We start from the raw sequence: 18,862 nt of genomic DNA on the forward strand, positions 1-18,862 counted from the left end.
TTTGATGGTGCACACTCAAGCATAAAATAAGGAGAGGGCCTATTTAAATGCTGAGGAACCCCATTCTGTGGAGAATGGAAAGCAGCACATCATTATAAATGTGAACAGCATCATGCAGCTGAACGTGTCTGCTGAGCCACCAATGTCAGAAGATTAAAGCGAAGAAATAGTGGTCCCGTTTGTTGGTGCACGCTCGAGCATAAACTATGAAGAGGGCCTATTTAAATGCTGAGGAACCCCAATATGCGAATAAAGGAAAACAGCACATCATTATAATTGTGAACAGCATCAGCCAGCTGAACGTGTCGGCTGAGCCATCAATGTCAGAGGCTTAAAGCTGAGAACTAGTGGTCCCGTTTGTTGGTGCACGCTAGAGGATAAAATAAGATGACGGCCTATTTAAATGCTGGAGGAACCCCATTCTGCGGAGGATGGAAAGCAGCGCATCATAATTGTGCATAGCATCAGCCAGTTGAACGTTTCGTCTGAGCCATCAATGACAGAGGCTTAAATCTGAGAACTAGTGGTCCCGTTTGATGGTGCACGCGCGAGCATGAAGTAAGAAAAGGGACTATTGCATTGCTGAGGAACCCCATTTTGCAGAGAATGGAAAGCAGCACATCATTATAATTGTGAACAGCATCAGCAAACTGAACGCGCCGGCTGAGCACCAATGTGAGAGGCTTAAAGTTGAGAACTAGTGGTCCCGTTTGTTGTACGCTCAAACATAAAATAAGGAGAGGGCCTATTTAAATGCAAAAGAACCCCATTCTGCGTGGAATGGATGGAAGCACATAATTACAATTGTGAACAGCATCAGCCAGCTGAACGTGTCGGCTGAGCCATCAATCTCAGAGGCTTAAAGCAGAGAAATAGCGGTCCCGTTGGATGGTGCATGCTCAAGCATAAAATAAGATGACGGCCTATTTAATTGCTGAGGAACCCCATTCTGCGAAGGATGGATAGCAGCACATCATCATAATTGTGAACAGCATCAGCCAGCTGAACATATCGGCTGAGCCACCAATGTCAGAGGCTTAAAGCTCAGATCTTGTGGTCCCATTTGTTGGTGCACGCTCGAGTATAAAATAGGAAAAGGGAGGACTATACTTTCAGGGATCATTTCTGTAGGATGCAAAGGGAGAAATGTGCTCAAAAGTGTCCATACTCATCTTCCACGATGATGAATTTTAGAGTTCTTGTCTCATTAGGACTCCTGTTGGCAGTGCTGCTCTCTGCAGATGCTGCCACCGTTTGATGACTTGGTCATCTTTCCAGATGGGAAGATGATAGGCAGGAACTCATTCAGAGTGGTTGTTTGAAGGCCACCAATGTGAGAGGCTTAAGGTTGAGAACTAGTGGTCCCGTTTGATGGTGCACACTCAAGCGTAAAATAAGAAAATTGACTATTTAAATGCTGAGGAACCCCATTCTGCGGAGAATGGAAAGCAGCACATCATTATAATTGTACGCAGCATCAGCAAGCTGAACGTGTCGGCTGAGCCATCAATCTCAGAAGCTTAAAGCTAAATCTAGTGGTCCCATTTGTTGGCGCAGGCTCAAGCATAAAATAAGAAAAGGGCCTATTTAAATGCTGAGGAACCCAATTCTGCGGAGAATGGATAGCAGCACATTATAACTGTGCATGGCATCAACCAGCTGAATGTGTCGGGTGAGCCATCAATGACAGAGGCTTAAAACTGAGAACTAGTGGTTCTGTTTGATGGTGCAGGCTCGAGTATAAAATAAGAAAAGTGACTATTTAATTGCTGAGGAACCCCATTCTGCGGAGAATGGACAGCAGCACATTATCATAAGTGTGAACAGCATCAGCCAACTGAAGGTGTCAGCTGAGCCATCAATGTCAGAGGCTTAAAGCTGAGAACTAGTGGTCCCGTTTGATGGTGCACGCTCGAGCATGAAGTAAGAAAAGGGACTATTGCATTGCTGAGGAACCCCATTTTGCAGAGAATGGAAAGCAGCACATCATTATAATTGTGAACAGCATCAGCCAACTGAACGTGTCGGCTGAGACACCAATGTGAGAGGCTTAAAGTTGAGAACTAGTGGTCCCGTTTGTTGTACGCTCAAACATAAAATAAGGAGAGGGCCTATTTAAATGCAGATGAACCCCATTCTGCGGAGAATGGATAGAAGCACATCATTATAATTGTGCACACCTCAGCCAGCTGAACATGTCGGCTGAGCCATCAATGTCAGAGGCTTAATGCGGAGAAATAGTGTCCCGTTTGATGGTGCACGCTAGATGATAAAATACGATGACGGCCTATTTAAATGCTGAGGAACCCCATGCTCTGCAGAGGATGGAAAGCAGCACATAATTATAATTGTGAACTTCATCAACCAGCTGAACGCGTCGGCTGAGCCATCAATGTCAGAGGCTTAAAGTTAAGAACTAGTGGTCCCGTTTGATGGTGCACGCTCGAGCATGAAATAGGAAGAGGGCCTATTTAAATGCTGAGGAACCCCATTCTGCAGAGAATAGAAAGCAGCACATCATTATAATTGTGAACAGCATCAGGCAGTTGAACGTTTTGCCTGAGCCATCAATATCAGAGGCTTAAGGCTTAGAACCATAATATAAGAAAAGGGACTATTTATTTGCTGAGGAACCCCATTCTGCAGAGAATTGGAAGGCAGCACATCATTATAATTGTACACAGCATCGGCCGAGCCACCAATGTCAGAGGCTTAAAGTGGTTGTAAACCCTTACAAACCACTTTGACCTACAGGTAAGCCTAGATTAAGGCTTACCTGTAGGTCCAAGCAATATCTCCTAAACCTATATGGTTTAGGAGATATTTGCCCGAAAACCGGCACCGCTGTCTACGGTGCATGCGCCGTAGACAGCGGCGCGCAGGCGCACTGAGCGCGGCATTCTCAGCGACAGAGCTGCCGCGCGTGTCGGCTCCCGTTCGCATGCGTGGGAGTGACGTCATCGCGGTTTCGCCAAATGACAGCGGCGGAGCTGCAAGACCCCACCAACAAGATGGATGCGGCGGACTACAGGGGACAGCGGCGACTTCGCTGGCTCCTGTGTCAGGTAAGTGACACATAATGGGCTACTATGCGATGCAGAGGATGGAAAGCAGCACATAATTATAATTGTGAACTTCATCAACCAGCTGAACGCGTCGGCTGAGCCATCAATGTCAGAGGCTTAAAGTTAAGAACTAGTGGTCCCGTTTGTTGGTGCACGCTCGAGCATGAAATAGGAAGAAGGCCTATTTAAATGCTGAGGAACCCTATTCTGCGGAAAATGGAAAGCAGCGCATCATTATAATTGTGCAAAACATCAGGCAGTTGAACGTTTTGCCTGAGCCATCAATATCAGAGGCTTAAGGCTTAGAACCAGTGGTCCCGTTTGTTGGTGCACGCTCGAGCATAAAATAGGAAGAGGGCCTATTTAATAAATAATTGTATATATAATTGTACACAGCATCGGCCGAGCCACCAATGTCAGAGGCTTAAAGTGGTTGTAAACCCTTACAAACCACTTTGACCTACAGGTAAGCCTAGATTAAGGCTTACCTGTAGGTCCAAGCAATATCTCCTAAACCTATATGGTTTAGGAGATATTTGCACGAAAACGGGCACCACTGTCTACGGCGCGTGCGCCGTAGACAGCGGCGCGCAGGCGCACTAAGCGAGGCATTCTCAGCGACGGAGCTGCCGCGTGTGTCGGCTCCCGTTCGCATGCGCGGGAGTGACGTCATCGCGGCTTCGCTGAATGACAGCGGCGGAGCTGCAAGACCCCACCAACAAAAAAAACCTTCTGGTAGAGTGTGAGTGCATAACTTCACAAATTAAATGTCTTTGATTCAACAATACTGCACTTAGATTGGCGCTGTTTTTTCTTCTGTTTATATGTCTTTTACAAGGTACCTTCTATCCTTGAACATGCTGCCTACCTGCCTGTGCTAAAGAAATCATCCCCTTTCTATGACTATTTTCCACAACCAGTAACTGTGGACTATAATTTGTGATCCTGCCAGCTATCCATTACTTCTGCTGCATTTACTGACATACACAGCAAGGATTGCAAAACTCTGTGATAAGCAGACTTGACATCCCTAAATCCGCCACACCAATTTATCAACTTCAGCGGTTTTTTTCCCCCAAACCTTTTTCCCCTCCCCCATAAAAAACCCCCTCTTTTTTCCTTCCTCACTCCCCCCATCCAGGACATATATAATCCAGCAGCGCAACGCACAAAAAAACAATTTTTTCTTACTCTGCGACTTCGCTGGCTCCTGTGTCAGGTAAGTGACACATAATGGGCTACTATGCGATGCATAGTAGTCCATTATGCTTTGCCTTTGCAGGGAATGAAAGAGGAAGTAAACTCATCAGGGTTTACTTCCTCTTTAAAGCTGAGAACTAGTGGTTCTGTTTGATGGTGCACACTCAAGCATAAAATAAGGAGAGGGCCTAATAAATGCTGAGGAACCCCATTCTGTGGAGAATGGAAAGCAGCACATCATTATAAATGTGAACAGCATCATGCAGCTGAACGTGTCTGCTGAGCCACCAATGTCAGAGGATTAAAGCGAAGAAATAGTGGTCCTGTTTGTTGGTGCACGCTCGAGCATAAACTATGAAGAGGGCCTATTTAAATGCTGAGGAACACCAATATGTGAACAAAGGAAAACAGCACATCATTATAATTATGAACAGCATCAGCCAGCTGAACGTGTCGGCGGAGCCATCAATGTCAGAGGCTTAAAGCTGAGAACTAGTGGTCCCGTTTGTTGGTGCACGCTAGAGGATAAAACAAGATGACGGCCTATTTAAATGCTGGAGGAACCCCATTCTGCGGAGGATGGAAAGCAGCACATCATTATAATTGTGAACAGCATCAGCAAACTGAACGCGTCGGCTGAGCACCAATGTGAGAGGCTTAAAGTTGAGAACTAGTGGTCCCGTTTGTTGTACACTCAAACATAAAATAAGGAGAGGGCCTATTTAAATGCAAAAGAACCCCATTCTGCTTGGAATGGATGGAAGCACATAATTACAATTGTGAACAGCATCAGCCAGCTGAACGTGTCGGCTGAGCCATCAATCTCAGAGGCTTAAAGCAGAGAAATAGTGGTCCCGTTGGATGGTGCATGCTCAAGCATAAAATAAGATGACGGCCTATTTAAATGCTGAGGTACCCCATTCTGCGGAGGATGGAAAGCAGTAAATCATTATAATTGTGAACAACATCAGTCGGTTGAGAACTAGTGGTCAAGTTTCATGGTGCGCGCTCGAGCATAATATAAGAAAAGGGACTATTTAATTGCTGAGGAACCCCATTCTGCGAAGGATGGAAAGCAGCACATCATCATAATTGTGAACAGCATCAGCCAGCTGAACGTATCGGCTGAGCCACCAATGTCAGAGGCTTAAAGCTCAGATCTTGTGGTCCCATTTGTTGGTGCACGCTCGAGTATAAAATAAGAAAAGGGAGGACTCAACTTTCAGGGATCATTTCTGTAGGATGCAAAGGATGCTCAAAAGTGTCCATACTCATCTTCCACGATGATGAATTTTAGGGTTCTTGTCTCATTAGGACTCCTGTTGGCAGTGCTGCTCTCTGCAGATGCTGCCACCGTTTGATGACTTGGTCATCTTTCCAGATGGGAAGATGGTAGGCAGGAACTCATTCAGAGTGGTTGTTTGAACGCCACCAATGTGAGAGGCTTAAGGTTGAGAACTAGTGGTCCCGTTTGATGGTGCACACTCAAGCATAAAATAAGAAAATTGACTATTTAAATGCTGAGGAACCCCATTCTGCGGAGAATGGAAAGCAGCACATCATAATAATTGTACGCAGCATCAGCAAGCTGAACGTGTCGGCTGAGCCATCAATCTCAGAAGCTTAAAGCTGAGATCTAGTGGTCCCATTTGTTGGCGCAGGCTCAAGCATAAAATAAGAAAAGGGCCTATTTAAATGCTGAGGAACCCAATTCTGCGGAGAATGGATAGCAGCACATTATCATAAGTGTGAACAGCATCAGCCAACTGAAGGTGTCGGCTGAGCCATCAATGTCAGAGGCTTAAAGCTGAGAACTAGTGGTCCCGTTTGATGGTGCACGCTCGAGCATGAAGTAAAAAAAGGGACTATTGCATTGCTGAGGAACCTCATTTTGCAGAGAATGGAAAGCAGCACATCATTATAATTGTGAACAGCATCAGCCAACTGAACGTGTCGGCTGAGACACCAATGTGAGAGGCTTAAAGTTGAGAACTAGTGGTCCTGTTTGTTGTACGCTCAAACATAAAATAAGGAGAGGGCCTATTTAAATGCAGATGAACCCCATTCTGCGGAGAATGGATAGAAGCACATCATTATAATTGTGCACACCTCAGCCAGCTGAACGTGTCGGCTGAGCCATCAATGTCAGAGGCTTAATGCGGAGAAATAGTGTCCCGTTTGATGGTGCACACTAGATGATAAAATACGATGACGGCCTATTTAAATGCTGAGGAACCCCATGCTCTGCAGAGGATGGAAAGCAGCACATAATTATAATTGTGAACTTCATCAACCATTTGAACGCGTCGGCTGAGCCATCAATGTCAGAGGCTTAAAGTTAAGAACTAGTGGTCCCGTTTGATGGTGCACGCTCGAGCATGAAATAGGAAGTGGGCCTATTTAAATGCTGAGGAACCCCATTCTGCAGAGAATAGAAAGCAGCACATCATTATAATTGTGAACAGCATCAGGCAGTTGAACGTTTTGCCTGAGCCATCAATATCAGAGGCTTAAGGCTTAGAACCAGTGGTCCCGTTTGTTGGTGCACGCTCGAGCATAAAATAGGAAGAGGGCCTATTTAATTGCTGAGGAACCCCATTCTGCAGAGAATGGAAAGCAGCACATCATTATAATTGTGAACAGCATCAGCCAGCTGAACGTGTCGGCTGAGCCACCAATGTGAGAGACTTAAGGTTGAGAACTAGTGGTCCTGTTTGTTGGTGCACACTCGAGTATAAAATAAGGAGAGGGCCTATTTAATTGCTGAAGAACCCCATTCTGCGGAGGATGGAAAGCAGCGCATTATAATTGTGCATAGCATCAGCCAGTTGAACGTTTCGTCTGAGCCATCAATGACAGAGGCTTAAAGCGGTTCTTCACCCTAAAGGGGAAGTTCCGCTAGTATTATCCCTCCCCCCCTCCGGTGCCACAATCGGCACCTTTCGGGGGGGAGGGGGGTGCAGTTACCTGGATAATCCAGGTAACTGCACCCACTTCCGGCCAGACCGCCGCATGGCTCCGCCCACCGCCGCATGGCCCCCCCCCCCCCCCCGTTGTGTTCTGGGAAACACACAGTTCCCAGAGACACAGCGGGGAACCAGCGCAGCGCGACTCGCGCATGCGCAGTAGGGAACCGGGCAGTGAAGCCCTCTTGCTTCACTTCCCGATTCCCTGACAGAGGATGGCGGCAGTGGCTGCAGCGAGACGAGCGTTTGCTCGTCATCTGCCGCCGACATCGCTGGAACCTGGGACAGGTAAGTGTGATATTATTAAAAGTCAGCAGCTGCAATATTAGTAGCTGCTGGCTTTTAATATTTTTTTTTTTTGTGCAGCTCCTCTTTAAATCTGAGAACTAGTGGTTCTGTTTGATGGTGCACGCGCGAGCATGAAGTAAGAAAAGGGACTATTGCATTGCTGAGGAACCCCATTTTGCAGAGAATGGAAAGCAGCACATCATTATAATTGTGAACAGCATCAGCAAACTGAACGCGTCGGCTGAGCACCAATGTGAGAGGCTTAAAGTTGAGAACTAGTGGTCCCGTTTGTTGTACACTCAAACATAAAATAAGGAGAGGGCCTATTTAAATGCAAAAGAACCCCATTCTGCGTGGAATGGATGGAAGCACATCATTATAATTGTGAACAGCATCAGCCAGCTGAATGTGTCGGCTGAGCCATCAATCTCAGAGGCTTAAAGCAGAGAAATAGTGGTCCCGTTGGATGGTGCATGCTCAAGCATAAAATAAGATGACGGCCTATTTAAATGCTGAGGTACCCCATTCTGCGGAGGATGGAAAGCAGTACATCATTATAATTGTGAACAGCATCAGTCGGTTGAGAACTAGTGGTCAAGTTTGATGGTGCACGCTCGAGCATAATATAAGAAAAGGGACTATTTAATTGCTGAGGAACCCCATTCTGCGAAGGATGGATAGCAGCACATCATTATAATTGTGAACAGCATCAGCCAGCTGAACGTATCGGCTGAGCCACCAATGTCAGAGGCTTAAAGCTCAGATCTTGTGGTCCCATTTGTTGGTGCACGCTCGAGTATAAAATAAGAAAAGGGAGGACTATACTTTCAGGGATCATTTCTGTAGGATGCAAAGAGAGAAATGTGCTCGAAAGTGTCCATACTCATCTTCCACGATGATGAATTTTAGGGTTCTTGTCTCATTAGGACTCCTGTTGGCAGTGCTGCTCTCTGCAGATGCTGCCACCGTTTGATGACTTGGTCATCTTTCCAGATGGGAAGATGATAGGCAGGAACTCATTCAGAGTGGTTGTTTGAACGCCACCAATGTGAGAGGCTTAAGGTTGAGAACTAATGGTCCCGTTTGATGGTGCACACTCAAGCATAAATAAGAAAATTGACTATTTAAATGCTGAGGAACCCCATTCTGCGGAGAATGGAAAGTAGCACATCATTATAATTGTACGCAGCATCAGCAAGCTGAACATGTCGGCTGAGCCATCAATCTCAGAAGCTTAAAGCTGAGATCTAGTGGTCCCATTTGTTGGCGCAGGCTCAAGCATAAAATAAGAAAGGGGCCTATTTAAATGCTGAGGAACCCAATTCTGCGGAGAATGGATAGCAGCACATTATAACTGTGCATGGCATCAACCAGCTGAATGTGTCGGGTGAGCCATCAATGACAGAGGCTTAAAACTGAGAACTAGTGGTTCTGTTTGATGGTGCAGGCTCAAGTATAAAATAAGAAAAGTGACTATTTAATTGCTGAGGAACCCCATTCTGCGGAGAATGGACAGCAGCACATTATCATAAGTGTGAACAGCATCAGCCAACTGAAGGTGTCGGCTGAGCCATCAATGTCAGAGGCTTAAAGCTGAGAACTAGTGGTCCCGTTTGATGGTGCACGCTTGAGCATGAAGTAAGAAAAGGGACTATTGCATTGCTGAGGAACCCCATTTTGCAGAGAATGGAAAGCAGCACATCATTATAATTGTGAACAGCATCAGCCAACTGAACGTGTCGGCTGAGACACCAATGTGAGAGGCTTAAAGTTGAGAACTAGTGGTCCTGTTTGTTGTACGCTCAAACATAAAATAAGGAGAGGGCCTATTTAAATGCAGATGAACCCCATTCTGCGGAGAATGGATAGAAGCACATCATTATAATTGTGCACACCTCAGCCAGCTGAACGTGTTGGCTGAGCCATCAATGTCAGAAGCTTAATGCGGAGAAATAGTGTCCCGTTTGATGGTGCTCGCTAGATGATAAAATACGATGACGGCCTATTTAAATGCTGAGGAACCCCATGCTCTGCAGAGGATGGAAAGCAGCACATAATTATAATTGTGAACTTCATCAACCAGCTGAACGCGTCGGCTGAGCCATCAATGTCAGAGGCTTAAAGTTAAGAACTAGTGGTCCCGTTTGATGGTGCACGCTCGAGCATGAAATAGGAAGTGGGCCTATTTAAATGCTGAGGAACCCCATTCTGCAGAGAATAGAAAGCAGCACATCATTATAATTGTGAACAGCATCAGGCAGTTGAACGTTTTGCCTGAGCCATCAATATCAGAGGCTTAAGGCTTAGAACCAGTGGTCCCATTTGATGGTGCACGCTCGAGCATAAACTAGGAAGAGGGCCTATTTAATTGCTGAGGAACCCCATTCTGCAGAGAATGGAAAGCAGCGCATCATTATAATTGTGAACAGCATCAGCCAGCTGAACGTGTCGGCCGAGCCACCAATGTGAGAGGCTAAAGGTTGGGAACTAGTGGTCCCGTTTGTTGGTGCACACTCGAGTATAAAATAAGGAGAGGGCCTATTAAAATGCTGAGGAACCCCATTCTGCGGAGAATGGAAAGCAGCACATCATTATAATTGTACGCAGCATCAGCCAGCTGAACGTGTTGGCCGAGCCACCAATGTCAGAGGCTTAAATTTGAGAACTAGGGCTTCTGTTTGATGGTGCACACTCGAGCATAAAAAAAGATTACGGCCTATTTAAATGCTGAGGAACCCCATTCTGCGGAGGATGGATAGCAGCACATCATTATAATTGTTCATAGCATCAGCCAGTTGAACGTGTTGGCCAAGCCACCAATGTCAGAGGCTTATAGCTTAGAACTAGTAGTCCCATTTGATGGTGCACGCTCGAGCATAATATAAGAAAAGGGACTATTTATTTGCTGAGGAACCCCATTCTGCAGAGAATTGGAAAGCAGCACATCATTATAATTGTACACAGCATCGGCCGAGCCACCAATGTCAGAGGCTTAAAGTGGTTGTAAACCCTTACAAACCACTTTGACCTACAGGTAAGCCTAGATTAAGGCTTACCTGTAGGTCCAAGCAATATCTCCTAAACCTATATGGTTTAGGAGATATTTGCCCGAAAACGGGCACCGCTGTCTACGGCGCATGCGCCGTAGACAGCGGCGCGCAGGCGCACTGAGCGCGGCATTCTCAGCGACGGAGCTGCCGGGCGTGTCGGCTCCCGTTCGCATGCGCAGGAGTGACGTCATCGCGGCTTCGCCGAATGAGAGCGGCGGAGCTGCAAGACCCCACCAACAAGATGGATGCGGCGGACTACAGGGGACAGCGGCGACTTCGCTGGCTCCTGTGTCAGGTAAGTGACACATAATGGGCTACTATGTGATGCATAGTAGTCCATTATGCTTTGCCTTTGCAGGGAATGAAAGAGGAAGTAAACTCATCAGGGTTTACTTCCTCTTTAAAGCTGAGAACTAGTGGTTCTGTTTGATGGTGCACACTCAAGCATAAAATAAGGAGAGGGCCTATTTAAATGCTGAGGAACCCCATTCTGTGGAGAATGGAAAGCAGCACATCATTATAAATGTGAACAACATCATGCAGCTGAACGTGTCTGCTGAGCCACCAATGTCAGAGGATTAAAGCGAAGAAATAGTGGTCCCGTTTGTTGGTGCACGCTCGAGCATAAACTATGAAGAGGGCCTATTTAAATGCTGAGGAACCCCAATATGCGAATAAAGGAAAACAGCACATCATTATAATTGTGAACAGCATCAGCCAGCTGAACATGTCGGCTGAACCATCAATGTCAGAGGCTTAAAGCTGAGAACTAGTGGTCCCGTTTGTTGGTGCACGCTAGAGGATAAAATAAGATGACGGCCTATTTAAATGCTGGAGGAACCCCATTCTGCGGAGGATGGAAAGCAGCGCATTATAATTGTGAATAGCATCAGCCAACTGAACCTGTCGGCTGAGCCACCAATGTGAGAGGCTTAAAGTTGAGAACTAGTGGTCCCCTTTGTTGTTGTACGCTCAAACATAAAATAAGGAGAGGGCCTATTTAAATGCAAAAGAACCCCATTCTGCGGAGAATGGATGGAAGCACATCATTATAATTGTGAACAGCATCAGCTAGCTGAACGTGTTGGCTGAGCCATCAATCTCAGAGGCTTAAAGCGGAGAAATAGTGGTCCCGTTGGATGGTGCATGCTCAAGCATAAAATAAGATGACGGCCTGTTTAAATGCTGAGGTACCCCATTCTGCGGAGGATGGAAAGCAGTACATCATTAGAATTGTGAACAGCATCAGCCAGTTGAGATCTAGGTCAAGTTTGATGGTGCGCGCTCGAGCATAATATAAGAAAAGGGACTATTTATTTGCTGAGGAACCCCATTCTGCGGAGAATTGGAAAGCAGCACATCATTATAATTGTACACAGCATCGGCCGAGCCACCAATGTCAGAGGCTTAAAGTGGTTGTAAACCCTTACAAACCACTTTGACCTACAGGTAAGCCTAGATTAAGGCTTACCTGTAGGTGCAAGCAATATCTCCTAAACCTATATGGTTTAGGAGATATTTGCCCGAAAACGGGCACCGCTGTCTACGGCGCATGCGCCGTAGACAGCGGCGCGCAGGCGCACTGAGCGCAGCATTCTCAGCGACGGAGCTGCCGCGCGTGTCGGTTCCCGTTCGCATGCGCGGGAGTGACGTCATCGCGGCTTCGCCGAATGACAGCGGCGGAGCTGCAAGACCCCACCAACAAGATGGATGCGGCGGACTACAGGGGACAGTGGCGACTTCGCTGGCTCCTGTGTCAGGTAAGTGACACATAATGGGCTACTATGCGATGCATAGTAGTCCATTATGCTTTGCCTTTGCAGGGAATGAAAGAGGAAGTAAACTCATCAGGGTTTACTTCCTCTTTAAAGCTGAGAACTAGTGGTTCTGTTTGATGGTGCACACTCAAGCATAAAATAAGGAGAGGGCCTATTTAAATGCTGAGGAACCCCATTCTGTGGAGAATGGAAAGCAGCACATCATTATAAATGTGAACAGCATCATGCAGCTGAACGTGTCTGCTGAGCCACCAATGTCAGAGGATTAAAGCGAAGAAATAGTGGTCCCGTTTGTTGGTGCACGCTCGAGCATAAACTATGAAGAGGGCCTATTTAAATGCTGAGGAACCCCAATATGCGAATAAAGGAAAACAGCACATCATTATAATTGTAAACAGCATCAGCCAGCTGAACGTGTCGGCTGAACCATCAATGTCAGAGGCTTAAAGCTGAGAACTAGTGGTCCCGTTTGTTGGTGCACGCTAGAGGATAAAATAAGATGACGGCCTATTTAAATGCTGGAGGAACCCCATTCTGCGGAGGATGGAAAGCAGCACATTATAATTGTGAATAGCATCAGCCAACTGAACCTGTCGGCTGAGCCACCAATGTGAGAGGCTTAAAGTTGAGAACTAGTGGTCCGTTTGTTGTTGTACGCTCAAACATAAAATAAGGAGAGGGCCTATTTAAATGCAAAAGAACCCCATTGTGGGGAGAATGGATGGAAGCACATCATTATAATTGTGAACAGCATCAGCTAGCTGAACGTGTTGGCTGAGCCATCAATCTCAGAGGCTTAAAGCGGAGAAATAGTGGTCCCGTTGGATGGTGCATGCTCAAGCATAAAATAAGATGACGGCCTGTTTAAATGCTGAGGTACCCCATTCTGCGGAGGATGGAAAGCAGTACATCATTATAATTGTGAACAGCATCAGCCAGTTGAGATCTAGGTCAAGTTTGATGGTGCGCGCTCGAGCATAATATAAGAAAAGGGACTATTTAATTGCTGAGGAACCCCATTCTGTGAAGGATGGATAGCAGCACATCATTATAATTGTGAACAGCATCAGCCAGCTGAATGTGTCTGCTGAGCTACCAATGTTAGAGGCTTAAAGTTGAGAACTAGTGGTCACATTTGCTGGTGCGCGCTCGAGCATAAAATAAGATAACGGCCTATTTAAATGCTGAGGAACCCCATTCTGCGGAGGATGGAAAGCAGCACATCATTATAATTGTGCATAGCATCAGCCAGTTGAACGTGTCGGCTGAGCCACCAATGATAGAGGCTTAAAGTTGAGAACTAGTTGTCCCGTTTCATGGTGCACGCTCAAGCATAAAATAAGATGACGGCCTATTTAAATACATAGGAACCCCATTCTGCGGAGAATAGAAAGCAGCACATCATCATAATTGTGAACACCATCAGCCAGCTGAATGTATCAGCTGAGCCATCAATGTCAGAGGCTTAAAGCTCAGATCTTGTGGTCCCATGTGTTGGTGCACGCTCGAGTATAAAATAAGAAAAGGGAGGACTATACTTTCAGGGATCATTTCTGTAGGATGCAAAGGGAGAAATGTGCTCGAAAGTGTCCATACTCATCTTCCACGATGATGAATTTTAGGGTTCTTGTCTCATTAGGACTCCTGTTGGCAGTGCTGCTCTCTGCAGATGCTGCCACCGTTTGATGACTTGGTCATCTTTCCAGATGGGAAGATAGTAGGCAGGAACTCATTCAGAGTGGTTGTTTGAACGCCACCAATGTGAGAGGCTTAAGGTTGAGAACTAGTGGTCCCGTTTGTTGGTGCACACTCGAGTATAAAATAAGGAGAGGGCCTATTTAATTGCTGAGGAACCCCATTCTGCAGAGAATGGAAAGCAGCACATTATCATAATTGTGCACACCATCAGCCAGTTGAACATTTCGGCTGAGCCATCAGTGACAGAGGCTTAAATCTGAGAACTAGTGGTCCCGTTTTATGGTGCATGCTTGAGCATAAAATAGGAAGAGGACCTATTAAAATGCTGAGGAACCCCATTCTGCGGAGAATGGAAAGCAGCACATCATTATAATTGTACGCAGCATCAGCCAGCTGAATGTGTCGGCTGAGCCATCAATCTCAGAAGCTTAAAAATGAGATCTAGTGGTCCCATTTGTTGGTGCAGGCTCGAGCATAAAATAAGAAAAGGGCCTATTTAAATGCTGAGGAACCCAATTCTGCGGAGAATGGATAGCAGCACATCATTATAACTGTGCATGGCATCACCCAGCTGAATGTGTCGGGTGAGCCATCAATGACAGAGGCTTAAATCTGAAAGCTAATGGTTCTGCTTGATGGTGCACGCTCGAGCATAAAATAAGAAAAGTGACTATTTAATTGCTGAGGAACCCCATTCTGTGGAGCATGGATAGCAGCACATTATCATAATTGTGAACAGCATCAGCAAGCTGAAGGTGTCGGCTGAGCCACCAATGTCAGAGGATTAAAGCGAAGAAATAGTGGTCCCGTTTGTTGGTGCACGCTAGAGGATAAAATAAGATGACGGCCTATTTAAATGCTGGAGGAACCCCATTCTGCGGAGGATGGAAAGCAGCGCATTATAATTGTGAATAGCATCAGCCAACTGAACCTGTCGGCTGAGCCACCAATGTGAGAGGCTTAAAGTTGAGAACTAGTGGTCCCCTTTGTTGTTGTACGCTCAAACATAAAATAAGGAGAGGGCCTATTTAAATGCAAAAGAACCCCATTCTGCGGAGAATGGATGGAAGCACATCATTATAATTGTGAACAGCATCAGCTAGCTGAACGTGTTGGCTGAGCCATCAATCTCAGAGGCTTAAAGCGGAGAAATAGTGGTCCCGTTGGATGGTGCATGCTCAAGCATAAAATAAGATGACGGCCTGTTTAAATGCTGAGGTACCCCATTCTGCGGAGGATGGAAAGCAGTACATCATTAGAATTGTGAACAGCATCAGCCAGTTGAGATCTAGGTCAAGTTTGATGGTGCGCGCTCGAGCATAATATAAGAAAAGGGACTATTTATTTGCTGAGGAACCCCATTCTGCGGAGAATTGGAAAGCAGCACATCATTATAATTGTACACAGCATCGGCCGAGCCACCAATGTCAGAGGCTTAAAGTGGTTGTAAACCCTTACAAACCACTTTGACCTACAGGTAAGCCTAGATTAAGGCTTACCTGTAGGTCCAAGCAATATCTCCTAAACCTATATGGTTTAGGAGATATTTGCCCGAAAACGGGCACCGCTGTCTACGGCGCATGCACCGTAGACAGCGGCGCGCAGGCGCACTGAGCGCAGCATTCTCAGCGACGGAGCTGCCGCGCTTGTCGGTTCCCGTTCGCATGCGCGGGAGTGACGTCATCGCGGCTTCGCCGAATGACAGCGGCGGAGCTGCAAGACCCCACCAACAAGATGGATGCGGCGGACTACAGGGGACAGCGGCGACTTCGCTGACTCCTGTGTCAGGTAAGTGACACATAATGGGCTACTATGCGATGCATAGTAGTCCATTATGCTTTGCCTTTGCAGGGAATGAAAGAGGAAGTAAACTCATCAGGGTTTACTTCCTCTTTAAAGCTGAGAACTAGTGGTTCTGTTTGATGGTGCACACTCAAGCATAAAATAAGGAGAGGGCCTATTTAAATGCTGAGGAACCCCATTCTGTGGAGAATGGAAAGCAGCACATCATTATAAATGTGAACAGCATCATGCAGCTGAACGTGTCTGCTGAGCCACCAATGTCAGAAGATTAAAGCGAAGAAATAGTGGTCCCGTTTGTTGGTGCACGCTCGAGCATAAACTATGAAGAGGGCCTATTTAAATGCTGAGGAACCCCAATATGCGAATAAAGGAAAACAGCACATCATTATAATTGTGAACAGCATCAGCCAGCTGAACGTGTCGGCTGAGCCATCAATGTCAGAGGCTTAAAGCTGAGAACTAGTGGTCCCGTTTGTTGGTGCACGCTAGAGGATAAAATAAGATGACGGCCTATTTAAATGCTGGAGGAACCCCATTCTGCGGAGGATGGAAAGCAGCGCATCATAATTGTGCATAGCATCAGCCAGTTGAACGTTTCGTCTGAGCCATCAATGACAGAGGCTTAAATCTGAGAACTAGTGGTCCCGTTTGATGGTGCACGCGCGAGCATGAAGTAAGAAAAGGGACTATTGCATTGCTGAGGAACCCCATTTTGCAGAGAATGGAAAGCAGCACATCATTATAATTGTGAACAGCATCAGCAAACTGAACGCGCCGGCTGAGCACCAATGTGAGAGGCTTAAAGTTGAGAACTAGTGGTCCCGTTTGTTGTACGCTCAAACATAAAATAAGGAGAGGGCCTATTTAAATGCAAAAGAACCCCATTCTGCGTGGAATGGATGGAAGCACATAATTACAATTGTGAACAGCATCAGCCAGCTGAACGTGTCGGCTGAGCCATCAATCTCAGAGGCTTAAAGCAGAGAAATAGCGGTCCCGTTGGATGGTGCATGCTCAAGCATAAAATAAGATGACGGCCTATTTAATTGCTGAGGAACCCCATTCTGCGAAGGATGGATAGCAGCACATCATCATAATTGTGAACAGCATCAGCCAGCTGAACATATCGGCTGAGCCACCAATGTCAGAGGCTTAAAGCTCAGATCTTGTGGTCCCATTTGTTGGTGCACGCTCGAGTATAAAATAGGAAAAGGGAGGACTATACTTTCAGGGATCATTTCTGTAGGATGCAAAGGGAGAAATGTGCTCAAAAGTGTCCATACTCATCTTCCACGATGATGAATTTTAGAGTTCTTGTCTCATTAGGACTCCTGTTGGCAGTGCTGCTCTTTGCAGATGCTGCCACCGTTTGATGACTTGGTCATCTTTCCAGATGGGAAGATGATAGGCAGGAACTCATTCAGAGTGGTTGTTTGAAGGCCACCAATGTGAGAGGCTTAAGGTTGAGAACTAGTGGTCCCGTTTGATGGTGCACACTCAAGCGTAAAATAAGAAAATTGACTATTTAAATGCTGAGGAACCCCATTCTGCGGAGAATGGAAAGCAGCACATCATTATAATTGTACGCAGCATCAGCAAGCTGAACGTGTCGGCTGAGCCATCAATCTCAGAAGCTTAAAGCTAAATCTAGTGGTCCCATTTGTTGGCGCAGGCTCAAGCATAAAATAAGTCAAAGGGCCTATTTAAATGCTGAGGAACCCAATTCTGCGGAGAATGGATAGCAGCACATTATAACTGTGCATGGCATCAACCAGCTGAATGTGTCGGGTGAGCCATCAATGACAGAGGCTTAAAACTGAGAACTAGTGGTTCTGTTTGATGGTGCACGCTCGAGTATAAAATAAGAAAAGTGACTATTTAATTGCTGAGGAACCCCATTCTGCGGAGAATGGACAGCAGCACATTATCATAAGTGTGAACAGCATCAGCCAACTGAAGGTGTCAGCTGAGCCATCAATGTCAGAGGCTTAAAGCTGAGAACTAGTGGTCCCGTTTGATGGTGCACGCTCGAGCATGAAGTAAGAAAAGGGACTATTGCATTGCTGAGGAACCCCATTTTGCAGAGAATGGAAAGCAGCACATCATTATAATTGTGAACAGCATCAGCCAACTGAACGTGTCGGCTGAGACACCAATGTGAGAGGCTTAAAGTTGAGAACTAGTGGTCCCGTTTGTTGTACGCTCAAACATAAAATAAGGAGAGGGCCTATTTAAATGCAGATGAACCCCATTCTGCGGAGAATGGATAGAAGCACATCATTATAATTGTGCACACCTCAAATGCTGAGGAACCCCATGCTCTGCAGAGGATGGAAAGCAGCACATAATTATAATTGTGAACTTCATCAACCAGCTGAACGCGTCGGCTGAGCCATCAATGTCAGAGGCTTAAAGTTAAGAACTAGTGGTCCCGTTTGATGGTGTACGCTCGAGCATGAAATAGGAAGAGGGCCTATTTAAATGCTGAGGAACCCCATTCTGCAGAGAATAGAAAGCAGCACATCATTATAATTGTGAACAGCATCAGGCAGTTGAACGTTTTGCCTGAGCCATCAATATCAGAGGCTTAAGGCTTAGAACCATAATATAAGAAAAGGGACTATTTATTTGCTGAGGAACCCCATTCTGCAGAGAATTGGAAGGCAGCACATCATTATAATTGTACACAGCATCGGCCGAGCCACCAATGTCAGAGGCTTAAAGTGGTTGTAAACCCTTACAAACCACTTTGACCTACAGGTAAGCCTAGATTAAGGCTTACCTGTAGGTCCAAGCAATATCTCCTAAACCTATATGGTTTAGGAGATATTTGCCCGAAAACCGGCACCGCTGTCTACGGTGCATGCGCCGTAGACAGCGGCGCGCAGGCGCACTGAGCGCGGCATTCTCAGCGACAGAGCTGCCGCGCGTGTCGGCGCCCGTTCGCATGCGTGGGAGTGACGTCATCGCGGTTTCGCCAAATGACAGCGGCGGAGCTGCAAGACCCCACCAAC

At 46.3% G+C, this 18,862-nt stretch overlaps 4 non-coding genes and 1 pseudogene across 4 annotated transcripts; all 5 read left to right on the top strand.

Annotated features, from left to right (window-relative positions):
• Nucleotides 1-1,100: 1,100 nt before the first annotated feature.
• LOC143932473 (small nucleolar RNA U3) lies at nt 1,101-1,315 on the top strand. Its single transcript, XR_013262907.1, has one exon. It is a non-coding gene; the product is annotated as a small nucleolar RNA U3 (small nucleolar RNA).
• A 4,160-nt stretch (nt 1,316-5,475) lies between these two features.
• On the top strand, nt 5,476-5,683 carry LOC143932513 (small nucleolar RNA U3; annotated as a pseudogene).
• Nucleotides 5,684-8,334: 2,651 nt separating this feature from the next.
• On the top strand, nt 8,335-8,549 carry LOC143932476 (small nucleolar RNA U3). The gene has a single exon (XR_013262910.1). It is a non-coding gene; the product is annotated as a small nucleolar RNA U3 (small nucleolar RNA).
• Nucleotides 8,550-13,875: 5,326 nt separating this feature from the next.
• On the top strand, nt 13,876-14,090 carry LOC143932496 (small nucleolar RNA U3). Its single transcript, XR_013262927.1, has one exon. It is a non-coding gene; the product is annotated as a small nucleolar RNA U3 (small nucleolar RNA).
• Nucleotides 14,091-17,063: 2,973 nt separating this feature from the next.
• Nucleotides 17,064-17,278, top strand: LOC143932470 (small nucleolar RNA U3). Its single transcript, XR_013262904.1, has one exon. It is a non-coding gene; the product is annotated as a small nucleolar RNA U3 (small nucleolar RNA).
• The last annotated feature ends 1,584 nt before the right edge of the window (nt 17,279-18,862 follow it).

Source organism: Lithobates pipiens, unplaced genomic scaffold, assembly GCF_037356315.1.
Source record: "Lithobates pipiens isolate NorthernLeopardFrog02 unplaced genomic scaffold, aLitPip1_a1.2 Scaffold_25, whole genome shotgun sequence".
NCBI lineage: Eukaryota > Metazoa > Chordata > Amphibia > Anura > Ranidae > Lithobates > Lithobates pipiens.